The sequence below is a fragment of the Mirounga leonina genome, unplaced genomic scaffold, assembly GCF_011800145.1.
Source record: "Mirounga leonina isolate KUSES-001 unplaced genomic scaffold, KU_Mleo_1.0 Mir_53, whole genome shotgun sequence".
NCBI classification, from domain to species: Eukaryota; Metazoa; Chordata; class Mammalia; order Carnivora; family Phocidae; genus Mirounga; species Mirounga leonina.
In genome coordinates, this window is record NW_023270807.1 from 88175237 (window position 1) to 88193181 (window position 17945).

At 40.6% G+C, this 17945-nt stretch overlaps 1 protein-coding gene across 3 annotated transcripts in view; it reads left to right on the forward strand.

Moving 5' to 3' along the window:
• The window catches only part of PDE7B (phosphodiesterase 7B), a 322174-nt gene that overhangs the window by 263501 nt on the left and 40728 nt on the right, over positions 1 to 17945 (forward strand). The window lies entirely within an intron of this gene.

Genomic DNA, 17945 nt, shown 5'->3' on the forward strand with positions numbered 1-17945 from the left:
ATCTGGTTACTGAAAATCGGATACTTCTTGAATTATCTAAGCCTCCCAGGGCTGCAAATTTTGACAGCATAACTTTCAAAGCAGATTCTTGGCATAGTTTTGAGTGGGTTTTGACCAAGTCATGCTAGGAAATTTGCAACTGCAGCATTCATTGGGGTGTACAAGAAAGAGAAAAAAAATTAATGAAAACTTTCCAGGGTGAAAGACCTTAAACTTAACTGAACTTCTGAACTTTACGCCCTGTTGTGATTTTTCTGACACTTTGAAGAATAGTTCTGGAGACCCTCCAAAGAGCACACTCCTCACTCCATTCTTAAACAGTGTGAAATCTGTCAACCCAACCAGGTCATCAAGAGGGCAGACTGTGACCTGTCTTTACTGAGAGGGATGTTCTCTAGGACACTGAAGAAGCTAGGCAGATTTTGCTTCTTACCAAGAGATGGGCCTGGCATTTTGAGAAAAAGACCGATTCCCATTCATTTGGAAAGCTGGATTAGCATGTAGGTTTGATTCAAATATGCCCCTATGTACAACTATACAAGTTACCAAAGTGATGACTTCATATCCATCCTCTTAATTCTTATCAGAAAGCTGATCACTGAAAATAACTAACAGAGCTTTATTTGCAAAGATGGAAAGTTTAAAACACTTGCCTCAGCTCAAGATAGAACCAGATTTTTTTTTAATTAATTCTATTGCGTGCGACAAAGAAACAATATCAGTTAATGAGAGGCGTGGGAACTCTTTTGATGCCTGTTCTACTTTTTAAGTTTTTTCTAAAGAGTTCCTTAACCTTTTGTTACTCTGTTTCTCTGCTTATAAACCTGGAACAATGATAGGTATTATTAGCTCAAGCTATTTTGTTCAGAGAACTGGGACCTCTGGGCAAAATTACCAAGTCAATTAAGTTTTTCTTTGACTTTTACACCTTCTTTCACTCATTCCATTGGGCTAAGTGCTAGGGATTAAAAGGTAAATAAGGCATAGCCCCTGTCCTCAAGGAACTAACAGTTTAGTGGGTAGAAGTAAATACGACAATTCTGAAATGCATGAATAACTGTTTTGCTGAATAGAAATTAGGGGCAGGATAGCTATGGAAACCCAGCACAGAGCATCAGCAACCACTGGGAAAAACAGGGAAGACTTTCCACCCAACTACCTTCTTTCTCCTCTCTCTGCCCCTCCACCCCACCTTCCAGCTCTTCCCAGAGCAGAGTGTCCCCCATGACTTCCCTTCTGAGATAAAGCCCCAAGCTTTGGACTGTCTTTTCTGCCTTCTTCCATCAGAATCTGTCTATCTGATATTGCATAACTAATTGCAAACTAATTCAAGCTAAGGCAGTCATTGACTGGTTAAGCTAACTCTTTCCAGATGATATTTGCCATCTGACTGGAGCTGTCTTTACACATTCTACCCATCTTTATTGAGCATGCACAGTATAGGTCAATTTCAATTCTTTTCCCCAAGACTGATGAGTGGAAGAACCAAGACTTGAACCTGGTGGTCTCAACTCTAGGCCAAGGGATCTTTCCTTGGAGTTAAACTTTTTTATTCCACTAATTCTAGTGTGCAGGCTTTACCTAGCTTGACAGCCCCACTGGCTGAGACTCTAGATGAAACAGTAGGATGTAGCTAAACATGGCTCACCTAAGTGAAGATGCAACAGATACCAGGGAGAATGGCATCTCTACCATGGAGTCTTAGCTGCTCCTGGAGATCCAAACCCCATGAGGGCACTGCTTAGTTATCCAGCCACACTACCTGTCTACTAGAAGGGCAGCTGGGGGGCCCAAGAGAGTGCAGATACCCCTCCCACACACACATCCAGGATCACTGTTTTCAGCTATGACTGCCATGGAGGAATAAGAGTAAGCTCTCCCCTTGACAGGGAACTCTCTGGGGGAAGTCGGTGTTTCTGCGTCATCTTTCACCACCAGCACTGCCCAGTGTCTGGACCAAAGTAAATGTTCAGTTAATGTTTGGAGAAGGAAAGGAAGGAAGGAGAGAATAATGAGAAGAGAAGGGAAGGGGAGGGAAAGGAAGGGAAAGGAAGGGAATCGAGGACAATTCTCTTCGGTCATTCCACAAGTCCTGGAATTGCCAAGTCTCTACCACTTCTTCCTCCATATCTCCTCCTTCAGACACAGCAATTAAGCTCTTCATTCTGAACAATCCAGTGCTAATGATCTAGGGCGAAAGAAACAGTACAAATACTTCATATGCTTCTTGGTGCATTTTGATGCCACCCCACCTTCACTCCCTGCCATTTCAGCCCCACAACTCCTACTTGGAGAGGACTCTCTACAGCTTTAGTAGGTTTGTGGGTATTGATTTTTTTTTTCTTTTTGCCAATACAGGCTTTTATAAGCTTGTTTTAGAGCTCTATGGTCTCTAGAGTCCTAAGAATAGGAATGTATTTCTGGTTGACCACTCTACCCCCGCTGTTAGGTTTCACCTCATCTGGAAGGGCGTGCAGGACCTCATCCATTACCAGAAAGAACACAACCTCACTGATAGCAAATCTCAAACCCATGTGGGATTCAGAGGGTAGTGTAAAAATTTCCTCACGTTTTGTCTCAGACAGGCTTTCATTGGTACAGAGTCCACCTCCAATGGGTGCTTGTACGCCCCTTCTCTTTTTGATCTCTCTTCTTCATTCCTTTTCTCCTGTCCTGTCCTCTGAGCCTCTCTACCCTACCATGTCCCCTCCATACATGCTAGGGGCCATTTTGCCTCTACCCCTTGTAGGATATTTGACTCCACCAAGGGCAAGGGGCAAAGTGAATCATCACATTCTTGAGAGTGGAACCCACTAGACAGAAAATCTTCCTCTTGCTCATATTTTTCACTTCCTGTGATAATTTCTAGGCATTTTCATACTAAAATATCCCATTTTCATACTAAAATATCCACAGCTGAAGTAGAAATGAAAGTAGTGAAGACAATAAGGGTCCATCCCAACACCTTCCTCTGGGTATTTGACATCAGAAACGCTATCCAGAAAATGTTGTATATTCAAGTATCTAGGACCAAGTTGGTGCTCAGTAAATATTTGTAGGTGAAGCCTAACCAGTGTTTACCACACTGCTTAAATCTATGCACTGAGACTCAGAAAGAACATATAGCCAACTCATGATTAAAGGGCTTCCATTTCATTCCTTGACAGCTACCAAAGAATACCATATGTTTATTTAATATCTGTCCCTGAGTAGAATATTATTTCACATTATAAAGGTAATTAGAAATATTTAGAAAATACATAAAAGCCATATGTGTTTTCTGGAGGGAAGGAAAGAGGGAAAGAAGAGAATGCCCCAGGGGGGTCACATGAAACAGGGAAGATCATGTCCTTAGACCACGTCTCAGTCAGCAGATGTCCTTCAGGTGAAATCTTAGGTGACTTGAAGGCTTGGCTCTGAAATGGTTAAACCAGAGGCTTGTGTGCATCCTGTCACAATTTTATTTTGAGCAGCCTGTTTGCCCGAGTGCCTCCCACTCTTTCCCTTCCCTAGAAATTGCAGCTCTGTTCTATGTCCACAACTAAAATGTTTGTCTTTTCCAAAGCTTGAGGCACTAACCAAGGCCTGCAAATTTCTTTGTGTAATAACACAATAATCAAATCACATTAAGTCAGTGTCAGTAATACATGTGTTTTCAATTTTAAAGCTCATAAGTGATTTATTAGTCACCTCCTAATATTCCATTTGTATGTTTAGTGAGAGAAACAGGAACGTTACATGCATAGAATCACTTCCAAAGTCTGTTATGAAGCTATGTCTCTGATTGTTCCATAGTTATTTTACAAGTTTCCTTTCAGTATTTCTCACTGTGACATTCCTGTTCAATGATATAGATTCTAATCTTCAACTTTTAAATCTTCGTCCGTTTTAAAACACTTGGATTTATGAGTTATATTGACATTTCCTTTTATTGTTCTTATTTTACTAACTATAATTTTTTAAAGGAAAGGAATCTGAGTATTAATCCTTGACTGTACCCCTGGGAAATAGGGTCCTATGCTGGACTCTCACATGTCACCTACTCTTTGTCTGCTCCTGTAAAGAGTAGAATATAAGGAACTCTAGAACATCAGCTTCAAGGTCAGATAAACCTGGATCTCAGTCCCCGTTCTGCTACTTATCAGTTGTGTGACTTTGGATACATTACTAAACCTTGCCAAATCCATGGCTTCATCTGTAAAATATATCTATTACTTTCAACTTCACAATACCCACTTTTATGAAAATGAATGGAGTGACAAATGTCCACTACCTAGTAGATGCTCAGTATTTCCTAGTACCATCACTCCTAGCCCCAAGCCCCGTTCTTGCCATGGATAGAATAAATGGACTAGGAGGCCAGTTGCATTTGTTCTAGATGAAGTACATCAGTTACATCTTTGGAAACAGTTCGGGTACCTATGCAGATGGACACTGCAATAGTCATCTAAAACAATTCTTTCTTCCTTCTGATCTAGCTCCTTGTGAATAAAGCTTTCCATGGCCTGAATTAATGGTATAAGTCTTAATGGAAGCTCGTTCCTTAAGAGCTTGTTCCACCAAGAGTTATAGATGTGATTACACCTAAGGTGCCACTTTAAGCAAGAGAGAGCCATGAACCATAAGAGACAAATATCAATGTACAGATAAATATCTCAAGTTCCCTACTGAACTAGGGTGGATATTTACATATGAAGACTATACTCTGACCACTTCTAATGCCACTTGATTCAATCCATTAAATCAAAGGATTCACTCAGGTGAAATATAATTCAAGTAACATTTTTAACCTATGAAGAAAAAGGAATTCACTTAAAATCCACTTACTTTTCAAAGAACAAAATATAAAGGATCCTTTGCTGGTCATTTTTCAAGATGCATGTTCCTATCCGGGCCTCTACCAATGGATAAACTTAGCACTAATCTGCCATCCTTCTCAAGATGCACTTATAATCATTGCGGAAAATCCAGCAAATTCAGAAAAGAACTAGAAGTTCAAGTTCTTCTACACAGGGGATCAGCCCTGTTATCTGTTGTGTTAGATGAATGAATCTCCCCTGTTCTGGATAATTCATTCAGTTCTATAATCCCATGGTGGTGCCCACTGGGAGCAAGGTTATGTGCTGCTGAAAGACAGGAAAAATAAAAATCTTATACCTCAATCAAGAATCACCTCATGCCTTCATTCCTTCATTCAATAAACACCGTCTTAGCCAGGCCCCATGCTATATAAGACATGACCATACCCTGACAGGGCTTCTAATAGCATGCACAGCATCTGCTGCATAGTCAGAGAGCTAGGAATGCCAGTTACTACCATACCAACTGCAGTGCATTAGGAGGACTCCCAGAAGGATCTGAAGGCACCTGACTGGGGGGTGAAATACCTGAGGTGGGCTATTGAAGGGTGGATGGCATTTCAATGGGTGAAGATCGTACTCTACGGGAAAGGAATGTAGAATTGGTATGGAAGTAGAAAATCAGGGAGACCTGCAACGGGGCAGGGAGGGGGGAAACAGCAAGAACAGAGACCTATTTACCTGCAAGGGGACTGGTAGGAGATAAAAATGGAAAAGTAAGTTGGCATCACATTTAAAGAGCCATGAATACCAGGATAAATAATATGAACTTAACTAAGTAGACACTGGGGAGCCATTGAAAAATTTGGAGAAGAGGGCTGGCTGACACGGTTGGGCTTGTGCTTAAGGCATAAATCTGCCCGTGGTAGGTGAGGTAGATTGGTGGGGACAACAGGAGGCGATCAGAGGGTTTGTCCGAAATCCTGGGACAGGAGAGCAAAGAACTCGAAGGCCAAGTGAAAGCAGAAGAGCAGATGCACATTATAACACACATCTGGAATTTTTGTAGTGAAATGGAACAGTTCAAACACATCTCTCCAGATAAAAGACCACACTTAGTTTAAATACATGCTGAGAACTAGAGAGTTAATGCAGCAGTTTTTAACCTCTGGAGACTTAGAATCAACTGCCATTTGGTCACCTCAATTTGCTCACCACAAACCATTGCCCTCAAAACTCAGGATTTACTAAACATTTCAAACTCTGAGAAGCAGAGGGTTCAATAAAACCGCACTGTGCCTGGCGCGTACTTCTTTAGGCCTGAGGAAATTTGATCGGCTTCTTACTAATTCATTTAAATTTCATTCAAACTGGGATTTTGAAAAACCTCTCTATTGCCCAGAGTCTTAAGAGCTTATTTTTAAGGTCTTCTCCCCTCCTTACAAAAAGGAAATAAGAGTTTTCCAACCATCCCTGAACCCTGGAAGTTAGAGATGCACAGCCCTTGGGTTGGAATGGATTCCACAGTAGGCAAAGCAACAGGCTCAAAACAGCACATTTTGCCAAACACCAGTGTGTTGTGTGGCTGAGGACAAGCATCTGACCCTCATGCGTACTCTCCGAGCACATTTCCTAGCGCTGAGGCAGCAGGTGTGGGGACCCGGAAGTGGGGAAGGAGTTCATTCTATTCTGTGACTCCTATCAGACACGCTCCTCGGTCCTCTTCGCTGTCAACAACATAAAAGAGACATGGCAATTGAAAAAAATAAACACGTTAAAAAGTAGAGCTAGAGAAACAGTTTACCCTGTCTTGAAGAAGACTTTTCCTCTTCCGCCTCCTCCTCCCACTCCGTGGCAGTGTTGAGGCAAAGCTCTTCTTCTGGAGACAGCCATCAAGAAGTCGTGAGTATGTGTCATACACAGAACAGCTAATGACATGGGGCTTCGACACACCTCTATTCAAGACCTGATTTTAGAGAACTTAAAATAACTTTCTAGCTGCTTTTAACGCAAATTGATTTCCCAGCTTCAAGTTACATTTTAAGGTGATGGTGTACTTTGAGTTTCTTTTCTTTTCCTTTCTTTCTTTCCTTTTTTTCTCCCCCCAGTGTTTTGTTATTGTTGTTGTTGAGGTTATATGTATTTTTATTAGCTTTTTGGTATCACAACTTTCCTATGAAAGACTAAGCCTAGAGAAGGCCCTAGATGTTAAGGAATTTAATTTGTATTTTATCTCAATTATCTCAATGTTAAAAAAGAAGAAGATAGTAGGAAGGGAAAAATGAAGCGGGGGGAATCGGAGGGGGAGACGAACCATGAGAGACTATGGACTCTGAGAAACAAACTGAGGGTTTTAGAGGGGGGGCGGATGGGTTAGCCTGGTGATGGGTATTAAAGAGGGCACATTCTGCATGGAGCACTGGGTGTTATACGCAAACAATGAATGATGGAACACTACATCAAAAACTAATGATGTAATGTATGGTGATTAGCATAACGTAATTTAAAAAAAAAAAATACGTCCCTCCATGTGAGCACAGACATGTGAGGTTACAAGCAGATAATACCCTGGGTTGTCATCAGCTCCTACCCACCATTCTTTGAGTGCTGAGAATATATACAGGAAGAAATAAACAACTGTGGCCATTTATGACCACAGACGATGTTTGAAAGACTGGGATAGAAATAATAATGTATTTTACAAGGCTTTTTGGCAGCTGGTTCTTTTTATGAGTAAATGCAGACTTTAATGTCTAGAGATGCTAAACTCTGAAAGGTGGAATTTGAGTGCTGAAGTCATGACGGCCAAGTCTAAATTATGAAATTTGCTAAAAGCACATGAAAATGAATCGAAGCCTTTAATACGTTGAAAGGAGCACTAGTCTTATGCAGAGGCTGGTATCTTTAGCACCTCGTCAAGAAGACTACAAGTCCACATTGTACATTTTAGAAATCTGCCAATACCATTTTTTATATGCAACATCTTTAATTTATTTTCACTTTTTAAAGTAGTTAAATTGTATCTACAGGGCAACTGCATCTTAGAATAAGTTGCTTCACTCTTAAAATCCTGTGTTTTTTCAAGAAAATTGCCATCCCAGACAACTCCCCTGTTGCCAACTTTGCAGGCACCCTGAACCCTGAACCAGTAGAATTGTAGGAAGGAAGAAAGAACTGTGCTATAAATCTGCCATTTGTGCTCAGGACACCTAAAATCAAATGAATTCACTTTTTCTCATCTTTTTAAGAGCTACACACTTAAAACTAGAATTTCAACCTGATTTCTCCAATACTTCTTGAACTTGGAACTGGAGCACAGACACAAGAAAGTTTTTAAGTGTGTCATCATCATGTGTTTACCATCAATGACTTGCAAGATATTGTGGAAATTCAAAGAAAACTAGCAGGAATCTGGCCTCCAAGCCCTTACAGCCTAATTAGAACATCCGACGTGTAAATAAGAGTGAATTTGCAATCATACAGGGTACAGTTGGGTGTTGGAAGTGGGAGTCGATCACAGCAAGGAGTGGTGGTAGAAGGATCTGGGCCCTGGAACTCCATTGAAGGGTTTAAGAAAAGGATTTCAAAACTAACATAAGTTTTAGCATCTTGCACTTTATAAATTGGCTTATTATTTAAGAATGGCATTTGATGATGATATTTCTGTAAGCGGAGATTATTTATTCAAATTAAATCCACAAATTTTGCATGGAGTTTCCATTATGTGCAGGGCTATGCACTCAACACAAAGGATTACTGTTGTGTGCCAGTCTCAGCCTTTCAGTAGCTAATGTCGCGGCTGGACCAACACTCGAGGCTCTTACTATGATTGCAAGACACCCTTCAGCCACAACCATCAAGAAACTGAAAAAATAAAGGTTTATTACTTACGGGCCCTGGAATTTACACAGCGCTCCTGGGGCCACCCAGCCAAGTCATGGGGAGAGAGGGAGAGAGTGAGCGTGGCTGGGGTTCTTTTACTGGGGTGGGGCGGGGGTGGGGACCTAGGGTTTTGCAGACTCACTCTTTATTGGTGAATTTAAAACATAAGAATGGGAATTTAAAGCCCAGGATGAGAAAAAACAAATGGCCCACAGGGTTGTGTGCCGAAATCAACCAAGATCTCTAAAACAAAGGAGCCTTAGTGGGAGGGAGGTGACCTGGCTCTTTATTTAGTCCTGAGGCTGGCAATGCGTTTATTTGGAATAGCCTTCTTTGAAGTGGATGCCCCTTTGAAGTAAGTGGATGCCCTGCCCCGAAAGCAAAGGTTAAGTCAGGCACTTGCATTACCAAAACAAAACAAAATTTAAAAAGCTATTAGGGCTTCCACTACGATTACAAAGTTTGGACGATTTCTGACCTTGGAGGGTAGTAAGTTATTTACACCAATAACTCTAGAGTACAAGACATGTTAAAAATCCTATAAAAGAAGAATAAACAAAGCATATGAATAGCCACTACCTGCAAAGAATTTCATTATAATTATATAATATAGGTATTGCAATAAGTATGAGTACAATAATTATCAGAGTAGCGCATGTATTAGTAACACATTATGTAAAAGATTCAGATGGATTTGGGGCGCCTGGGTGGGCTCAGTCAGTTAAGCGTCTGACTTTAGCTCAGGTCATGATCCTGGGGTCCTGGGATCGAGCCCCACATCGGGCTCCCTGCTTGGAGGGGAGTCTGTTTGTCCCTCTCCCCCAGCTCATGCTCTCTCTGTCTCTCTCCCTTAAATAAAGAAATAAAATCTTTTAAAAATTAAAAAGATTCAGGGCGCCTGGGTGGCTCAGATGGTTGAGTGTCTGCCTTCGGCTCGGGTCATGATCCCAGGGTCCTGGGATCGAGTCCCACATCGGGCTCCCGGCTCGGCGGAGAGCCTGCTTCTCCCTCTGACCCTCTCCCCTCTCATGCTGTTTCTCTCTCGCTCACTGTCTAAAAAATAAATAAAATCTTTAAAAAAAAAAAAAATTAAAAAGATTCAGGTGGATTAATGCTTTGAAAGTATTGATAAGGTTTATGGAGTTGGGTCTCCATGTTTGCTTGAGGCGAGTTCTGCTCACTTAAATATAAAGGCATTCTTTGTTCTTAGTATCACCTGCGCTACTTCTGCACCAATTACTAGCCATTCAAATTCAGGAGACAGTTGCTGCAGACCTTGCTGGAACAACCAGGTATAGAGTTGACAGAAACAGCCTCATCATACTAGGTAGGCTTATAGATTTTTTATTTCCTAGATATTTATTCTGGGTTTAAGGTTTCTCCTCGTACCAAAATTTATCAGCCCCTGTAAAGAGAATATGCCATAAAGAAGGTACTCAAAATGAAAATAATTTTTATTAACGTCTTTTGTATTTAAGCCAACCCCAGCTTGTGAAATTTAAGAATTGCCATATCAGCAGTGCCAATATAAACTTCATAACCCTAAATTAGTGTCTAAATAGTGCAGAAATGTGTTAATATGTACATATTTGTGAAATTTAAAAAAGAACAAGTGAGCAGAAAATGAATTTCACAGTCCGGGTCAATGCACACATAGATTAGGCAATGAAACTATTCTGGAACACCATTTTATAACTGTTGCAAATGAAAATTCGGGGACCAAAAGCCCATAAACAACAAATCCAAACAAAAAGTACCATTAGGATAACTGAATACCTTTAAATAATGACTTTTTAATTATAAAAAGATATTAGATAAACAGCATTTCATTATTAGGCACATTGGTAAGACTAAATTTTGACAAGCTGAATTTAGCTAACTATCTGTAAAATGTAGCTTAGCTAATCATTTAAATTTCTTTTTTTTCCATTTTTTAATTTTTTTTATTAACATATAGTGTATTATTTGTTTCAGGGGTACAGGTCCGTGATTCGTCAGTCTTACAAAATTCACAGTGCTCACCATAAATTTCTCTCCAGATAGGCATATCCCTATACCCGTAATTATCAAAGTAAAGACACCGGTTACTCACTGAGAGCCCTTTTGGAAACACATGTATCCAATCGTATTCAATAATTGTATAACACATTTCAACATGTCAAAAAACAGTTCCTAGGACTAGCATACAGCATGGCCATTTATTCATGAATTGTTCCTTATGCAGATTTTTTTTTCTCCCAACTGTACCTTCAGCTTATATCCTAGTTTGTCATTATCTCACAAATGACAGTTGATAAATGAGTTATTAATATTGTTTTAAATAAATTTATTTTTTTGCACTATTGAATGTTCCTCCCCTTTAGAGTGCTAGCTTGAGGCTTTTTTCATTTAGCTTTATGTATGTCTTCAAATGAGAAAATTAAACCCTACTGTTTTCATAAACGGCTATCCAACATCAATTCTGAAATATTTTCTTGTCAATTAAAGACTAACCCAGATAGAAGTGCTAAATGGCGTAGTCATGGCTTGCCTCGGCATTTTAGAAAATACTGGCCACCTGCTTGGCAGATATGGGCCTGCCCATCGCAGTAAGGTTGAAATTGCACAAATAAAGAATATACCTCAGAATAACCAATTTGTTCCAAAACTTGGAAAATCCTCACCATGAATAATATTATATGCTACCTTTTTTTAACCTACAGACTACCATAAAAAATGAACCATGAGAAGGTTTTATTATCCAGATTTATTTTCATATTGAATATGTTTGACATTACCTGAGCTTGTACACCAAAGATGCAAGACAGAATGGGAACTAGGGTGGTGAGACACTTACTTCATACTCCAGATTTGAGACCGTGCCAAATAACTCAGTGATCAAGTTACTTCGTATTTTAAAGCAATACTCTTTCAATAAAAATGAAGGCCAAAAATATCAAAAATTTAAATAAAAATCAAAAGAGATCTACATTCTGACATGTTGGTGGATTGTTATCCTGTTTGACCACAGGGCGAAGAAAGTAGATGGGGAAGAAGGGAATCTTGCTGTTTTCTTCTTTGGTTTAATGGCAAAATGGATCTAAGTTAAAACTCAGTATCTCCAGGGGTGCCTGAGTAGCTCAGTAATTGAAGCTTCCTACTCTTGGTTTCAGCTCAGGTCATGATCTGAGTCATGAGATCAAGCCCTGCCCCCCCCCCCCCACCCTGTTGGCCTCTGAGCTGGGTGTGGAGCCTGCTTAAGAGTCTCTCTCTCAGGGTGCCTGAGTGGCTCAGTTGGTTAAGCATCTGCCTTTAGCTTAGGTCATGATCTCAGGGTCCTGGGATCAAGCCCCACATCAGGCTCTCTGCTCAGCGGGGAGTCTGCTTCTCCCTCTCACTCTCTCAAATAAATAAATAAATTCTCAAAAAAAAGATTCTCTCCCTCTCCCTCTGCACCCCCAACTGTGTCCCTCAAAAAAAAAAGCAAAACCAAAATAAAACAAACAAAACAAACATAATGCCTCCAGCTCAAAGCATCATTAGATTAGCAATATTTTAGGCAATCTGGTAACTTTAATGAATAGAAACCATTATTTCCTATCATATATATTTATTGTATATAATTTGTCATTTTCTTTTTTTTTTTTTTAAAGATTTTATTTATTTATTTGAGAGAGAGAATGAGAGAGAGCATGAGAGGGGTGAGGGTCAGAGGGAGAAGCAGACTCCCTGCTGAGCAGGGAGCCCGATGCGGGACTCGATCCCGGGACTCCAGGATCATGACCTGAGCCGAAGGCAGTCGCTTAACCAACTGAGCCACCCACGTGCCCTATAACTTGTCATTTTCTTACCTATAAATCTATTTGAAGTATTACACCCCTTGGAAAGCTGAATGGAAGTTTACAAAGGAATACAGTTGATACTTGAACAACACGAGTTTGAACTGCATGGGTGCACTAACATGCAGATTTTTTTCTCAGTAAATACAGTACAGTACTGTAAATGTATTGTCTCTTCCTTATGATTTTCTCATTATCATTTTCTTTTCTCTAGTTCACTTTATTGTAAGAATACAGTATGTAATACACATAACATACAAAATATGTGCTGACTATGTTATAAATAAGGCTTCTGGTCAACTGTAGGCTATTCTCACATAAGTTTTTGACATGTCCAAAGTTATATGCAGATTTTCAACTGCCCAGCAGGTGTGTACCCCCAGGCCCCACATTATTCAATGGTGAACTATAATCCATAATTTGAATTTGCTATGTTTGTGGCATATTTCCATCATTAGGCTTACCTTGTTTACTTCTAATTCTGTTATGTTAATACTCTCAACTACAGGGGCGCCTGGGTGGCTCAGTCGTTAAGTGTCTGCCTTCGGCTCGGGTCATGATCCCAGGGTCCTGGGATCGAGCCCCACACGGGGCTCCCTGCTCCACGGGAAGCCTGCTTCTCCCTCTCCCACTCCCCCTGCTTGTGTTCCTTCTCTCACTGTGTCTCTCTCTGTCAAATAAATAAAATCTTAAAAAAAAAAAATACTCTCAGCTACATAGGAGATTTTCTTTTAGTATTTTAGAATGGGAAAATTTTCATAGAAGGTTAAAAAAGGAATTGATCATTGTATGGTTATTTCCTATTAGATTTCTGCACAACACAGGAATAACTCATTTCATTTACTTGACACACTTGATTTCATTCTATGTAATTCTGCATAGAACCATCACCAACATTCCTTTGCTTCCCTATGTAGCAAAACTCCTTGGGTTGTCTATACTGGATACTGTTGCCTAACATTTCTCTTCTCGTTCTCTCTCTTCTTAAACTCTTTACTATAAAATACGTTCAAATTTACAGAAAATTTTCAAGGATAGAACATTCACATACCCTTTACCTGGAGGAACCAATTATTATTTTGCCCTGTTTGTCTTTGCTATTATTTTTTTCGTAACCACTTGAGGATTTGTTGTACACATCATGCCCCTTTATCCCTAAATATCTCAGCATGTATTTTCCTTATTTTTAATTTATTTTTTAATTATTTATTTATTTACTTATTTTTTAGAGAGAGAGAGAAAGGGGTGGGAAGGGGCAGAGGGAGAGGGAGAGAGAGAATCCCAAGCAGGCTCCATGCCCAGCCCAGAGCCCGACTCGGGGCTCGATCTCAGGACCCTGAGATCCTGACCTGAGCTGAAACCAAGAGGCCGATGCTTAACTGACTGAGCTACCCAGGCACCCCCCAGCATGTATTTTCTAAGAACAGGAGCCTTCTTTTGCAGACCACAGTTCAGTTATCAAATTTCTCATATATATGTCCATATCCAAATTTCACAAATTACCCTAATAAAGCCATTTTTGGAAATTATCTCCTGATCCAGGATCTCATTCAGAGTCATATGAATGCATTTAGAGCACTCTATTTGGCATCCGTTATCCTGAAACAATACCAGAGGCTATCTTTGTCTTTCACGACACTGACATTTTTTAAAGAATGCAGGTTGATTATTTTGTAAAGTATCTTTCAGCTTGGGTTCTTATGATGTTTCCTCTTTCTGGGAGTTGGAGCAAGAATACAACATAGGCGATGTCGTGTCCTCAATGTATTACATCAGAAGTGTGTAATGTCAGCTTCTCCCATTATTGGGGATGTAAACTTTGATTACTTAGTGAAGATGGTGCCGCCTCTACAGTTGTCCACTAAAAAGCTACACAACTTTTCCTTTCCAATTAATAAATCAGTGGGGAGATACTTTGATACCATAAATTATACTGTTGCTTTTTAAACTTCCACTGAATAGTTTTAGTGTCCATTGATGATTTGGGCCTGAAGCAGTTATCACCATAAAAGTTGCAAAATGGTGGGGCACCTGGGTGTCTCAGTTGGTTAAGTGTCCGACTCTTGATTTCGGCTCAGGTCATGATCTCAGGGTCGTGAGATTGAGCCCCTTGTCAGGCTCGATGCTGGGTGTGGAGCCTGCTTAAGATTCTCTCTCTCCCTCTCCTTCTCCCTCTGCCCCTCCCCCCACCTCTCTCTCTCTCTCTCTCTAAAAAAAAAAAAAAGTTGCAAAATGGTAATTTTCTAACTCTATTAGTTCCTCTGCATTATGGGTTGACACTCTGCAAGGAAGAGATTTCCCTTCTCATTTATTTACTTACTTGTTTACTTACCATCAGTATGGATTCATGGATTCTTCTCTCAGTCAGTGGTTTATAATCAGCTCTTCCATTATTCATGTTGATGCTCAAAGTTTCCCATATTTGCTCAGAGGAACCCCCTGCAAGTCATCTCCTCTGTCATTTTTGTAATGGTCCCATCATTTCTCGAGCTCTCCCTTACCTTCCAGAATGACAAGAAGTTGCAGTTCTTGTATTTTGCCTGCCCCGGTCCTAGACTTGGCCATTTCACAGAGGAGGTCTGGTTTCTTTTAGTGAGAAATTGTGTTTTAAAAACAAAATCTGGGTTATAGATGTGTGACTAGGATGTTGTTGCTTCTAGCATAGAATAAAATGTGCTCTATTAAGTGCATAGTTCAGTGAATTTTGACAAATGTATATACCCGTGGTCAATTTTCAGTCTTTGTTGAACTTGATCTGTCATTAACAGCATTCGATACTGAGGATCTCACCTTCCTCCTTGCAGTATTGTCTTCACTACGCTTCTGGGAAATGATGGTTTTTCCCTATCCCCACTGTATACTCCTCAGTCTCCTTTGATTGTCTCTGCTCTTCTCTATACTCTTTCAAAGTTGAAACACTGCAGAACTCAGACTCTGATGCTTTTCTCGTCTGTATATATGCCTACTCCCTAGGTAATCTCATCTGACAACTCCCGGATTTGTATCTCTAACCCAGTCTTCTCCCCCAAGCGCTGGGTTTTATATCCACTTATTTCCATCTGACATCTGTGCCTGAATTTCCAATAGACATCCAAATTCAACATGTGCAAAGCTGAAATCCACCCCACATCCAGCCCACCTGTGGCTTTCCCATCTCAGGTGATGGCAGCTCCATTCTCCTAGTTATTTAGAGCAAAACCTTGGAGGTACCCAAAATATACACCAGATCCCTCCCTCCACTTCTTGTCCCTCCACTGGTCCTCCCATGATCTGAGCAGCCATCATCTCTTGCCTGGGTTATTTCAAGGGCCTCATAGCTGGTCTCACCACATCAAAGCTTTCTCTTACAACTGCTTGCCACATAGAATGACCCTTTTTAACTATATAGTGTGATCATATCACTCTTCTCTCAAAACTTTGCAGTGGCGGGCTGCCTGGGTGGCTCACTCAGCCAGTTAAGCATCTGACTTGGACTCAGGTCATGATCTCAGAGTCCTGGGATCGAGCCCCACATTGGGATTCCCACTCAGGGGAGTCTGCTTTTCCCTCTCCCTCTGCCCCTCCCCCTTAACCCCCGCTCATGCTCTCTCTGTCTCTCTGTCCTTCTCTCAGATAAATAAATAAAATCTTAAACAAACAAACAAACAAACCTTTGCAGTGGCTCCTTATTTCATTCAGAGTACAGCCCAAGCTGTTACAATGGCCTACAGGACTCTGTATAATTCTCATGCCCTCCTCTGCTCTGAGATCTCATTTCTTACTCCTCCCTCTTCCTCTCCTTTCCATCCACATGGAATTCCTGTGGCTCCTCCCACATGCCAGCATGCCAGGCAGGCTCCCACTTCTAGGGGCATTCAAGCTGGTACCTCTGTAAGGAAGGTATTTCCCAGATATCTGCTTGGCCAGCTTCCTCATCTCCTTCACTTGACCAAACTATACCCTCTAATGAGGCCCACCCTGACTATCCAAACACAGAATGCCTGTTCCCTCACTTTCAGCTTTTCTGGCTTTTTCCCATTGTACTTACCACCACCTAACACATTTTTATAAATTACTTATTTTTTGTTTATTGGTTATCGCATGTCCCTTTGTGCTGGAACGTAAACTTCATGAGTACAGGGATCTTTGTTCTGCTCACTGGAGGACCTAGAACCAAAGGATCTCACTGAACATCTGTGTTTTAAATAAATGAATGAACCACTTTGTCCTGTACTTTGACTTGATAAATTGATAGAAATGAGTAAGAACCCACTAGTAGAACTGAGTCCACGTATACCATTTTTAATTTGGCTGTGTGCCTAACACCCAACTTCAGTTACACTCCTCTCTCTGGGTGTATGTTTGCCTCTTTCCACACATGAAATGTAGACACTTTAAAAACAGAAAGCATTTCGGTCAGGTGGGATTTCCAGAGAGCAGTGGGTTTTGCCTGCCCTGAATTAAGCCTTTGCATGCATAACACAGCCTACGTAACAACCTGATTTTGGTCAGTCACTGCCATCAGGGAGGGCCACGTTGCCCACTGTTTCCTCTACTTCTCTATCCACTGTGATTCTGAGTTCCCTAGAGAAGAAGGGGAGATGGGAGGAAGGGTGAAAGAATCCAAAATTTCTTTAGCTATGGACTATACATTTTCCTAGTAGACTGTTCAGTTGACTCCAGATTCAAAATGGGTAGCAGATGTCACTTAGGTGGACCTGGAGTGATTCATAGAATTTCAGCTGAGATAAGACATACCTTGACAGGCATTCAACTAATGTGCCTGGGGTATTTCTGGACAATCATTGTGATGTCAACAGTCAAGTTTTGAAAGGCGCATGTGACATGAGTATTAAAATATCTCTACTGACAGGAACAGACTTGCCTGGCCACTAGTAAAAAAGAATATACTCCATTAGAAAGTAGACACCCTCTCTGCCTCTTGTCCGGAAAATCTAGGTCACCTTTGTACTGAGATTCTTGATTCCTTTGCCCCTGGTGTTCCTGGGACATTAGGAAATATTTTCCTCATGTCTAAGCTAGTGTATTCTCAGCCCTTTTAATTCAGAGAGTGTAGGATGCGAACCTGGTTTAAATGCTGGAGGTTTGGTTTTAATATCATAGAAAAAAGCATAACTGTTCCTTTCAAATGCATGCAGAAGTATGTGGATTTCACATACTAAGCATACCAGCGCCATTAATAAGAAAATGAAGATTTTAATTTATATATTTCATGTCTTCTAAAATTACATTCAGAAATATCTTGACATTTTAATGAATGTAATATATAAGAAAGGTCATTTTTGTTCTAAGACAACTTCAAATGTAGAGTTAAATAGGCTGTATTTAAGAAAGCACTGAGAGCATATTTTAAGTTTATCTCCTTTATAATACATTGTGTTTTTTACATCAGGCTCCCTGCTCGTGGGGGAGCCTGCTTCTCCCTCTCCCTCTGTCTGCTGCTCCC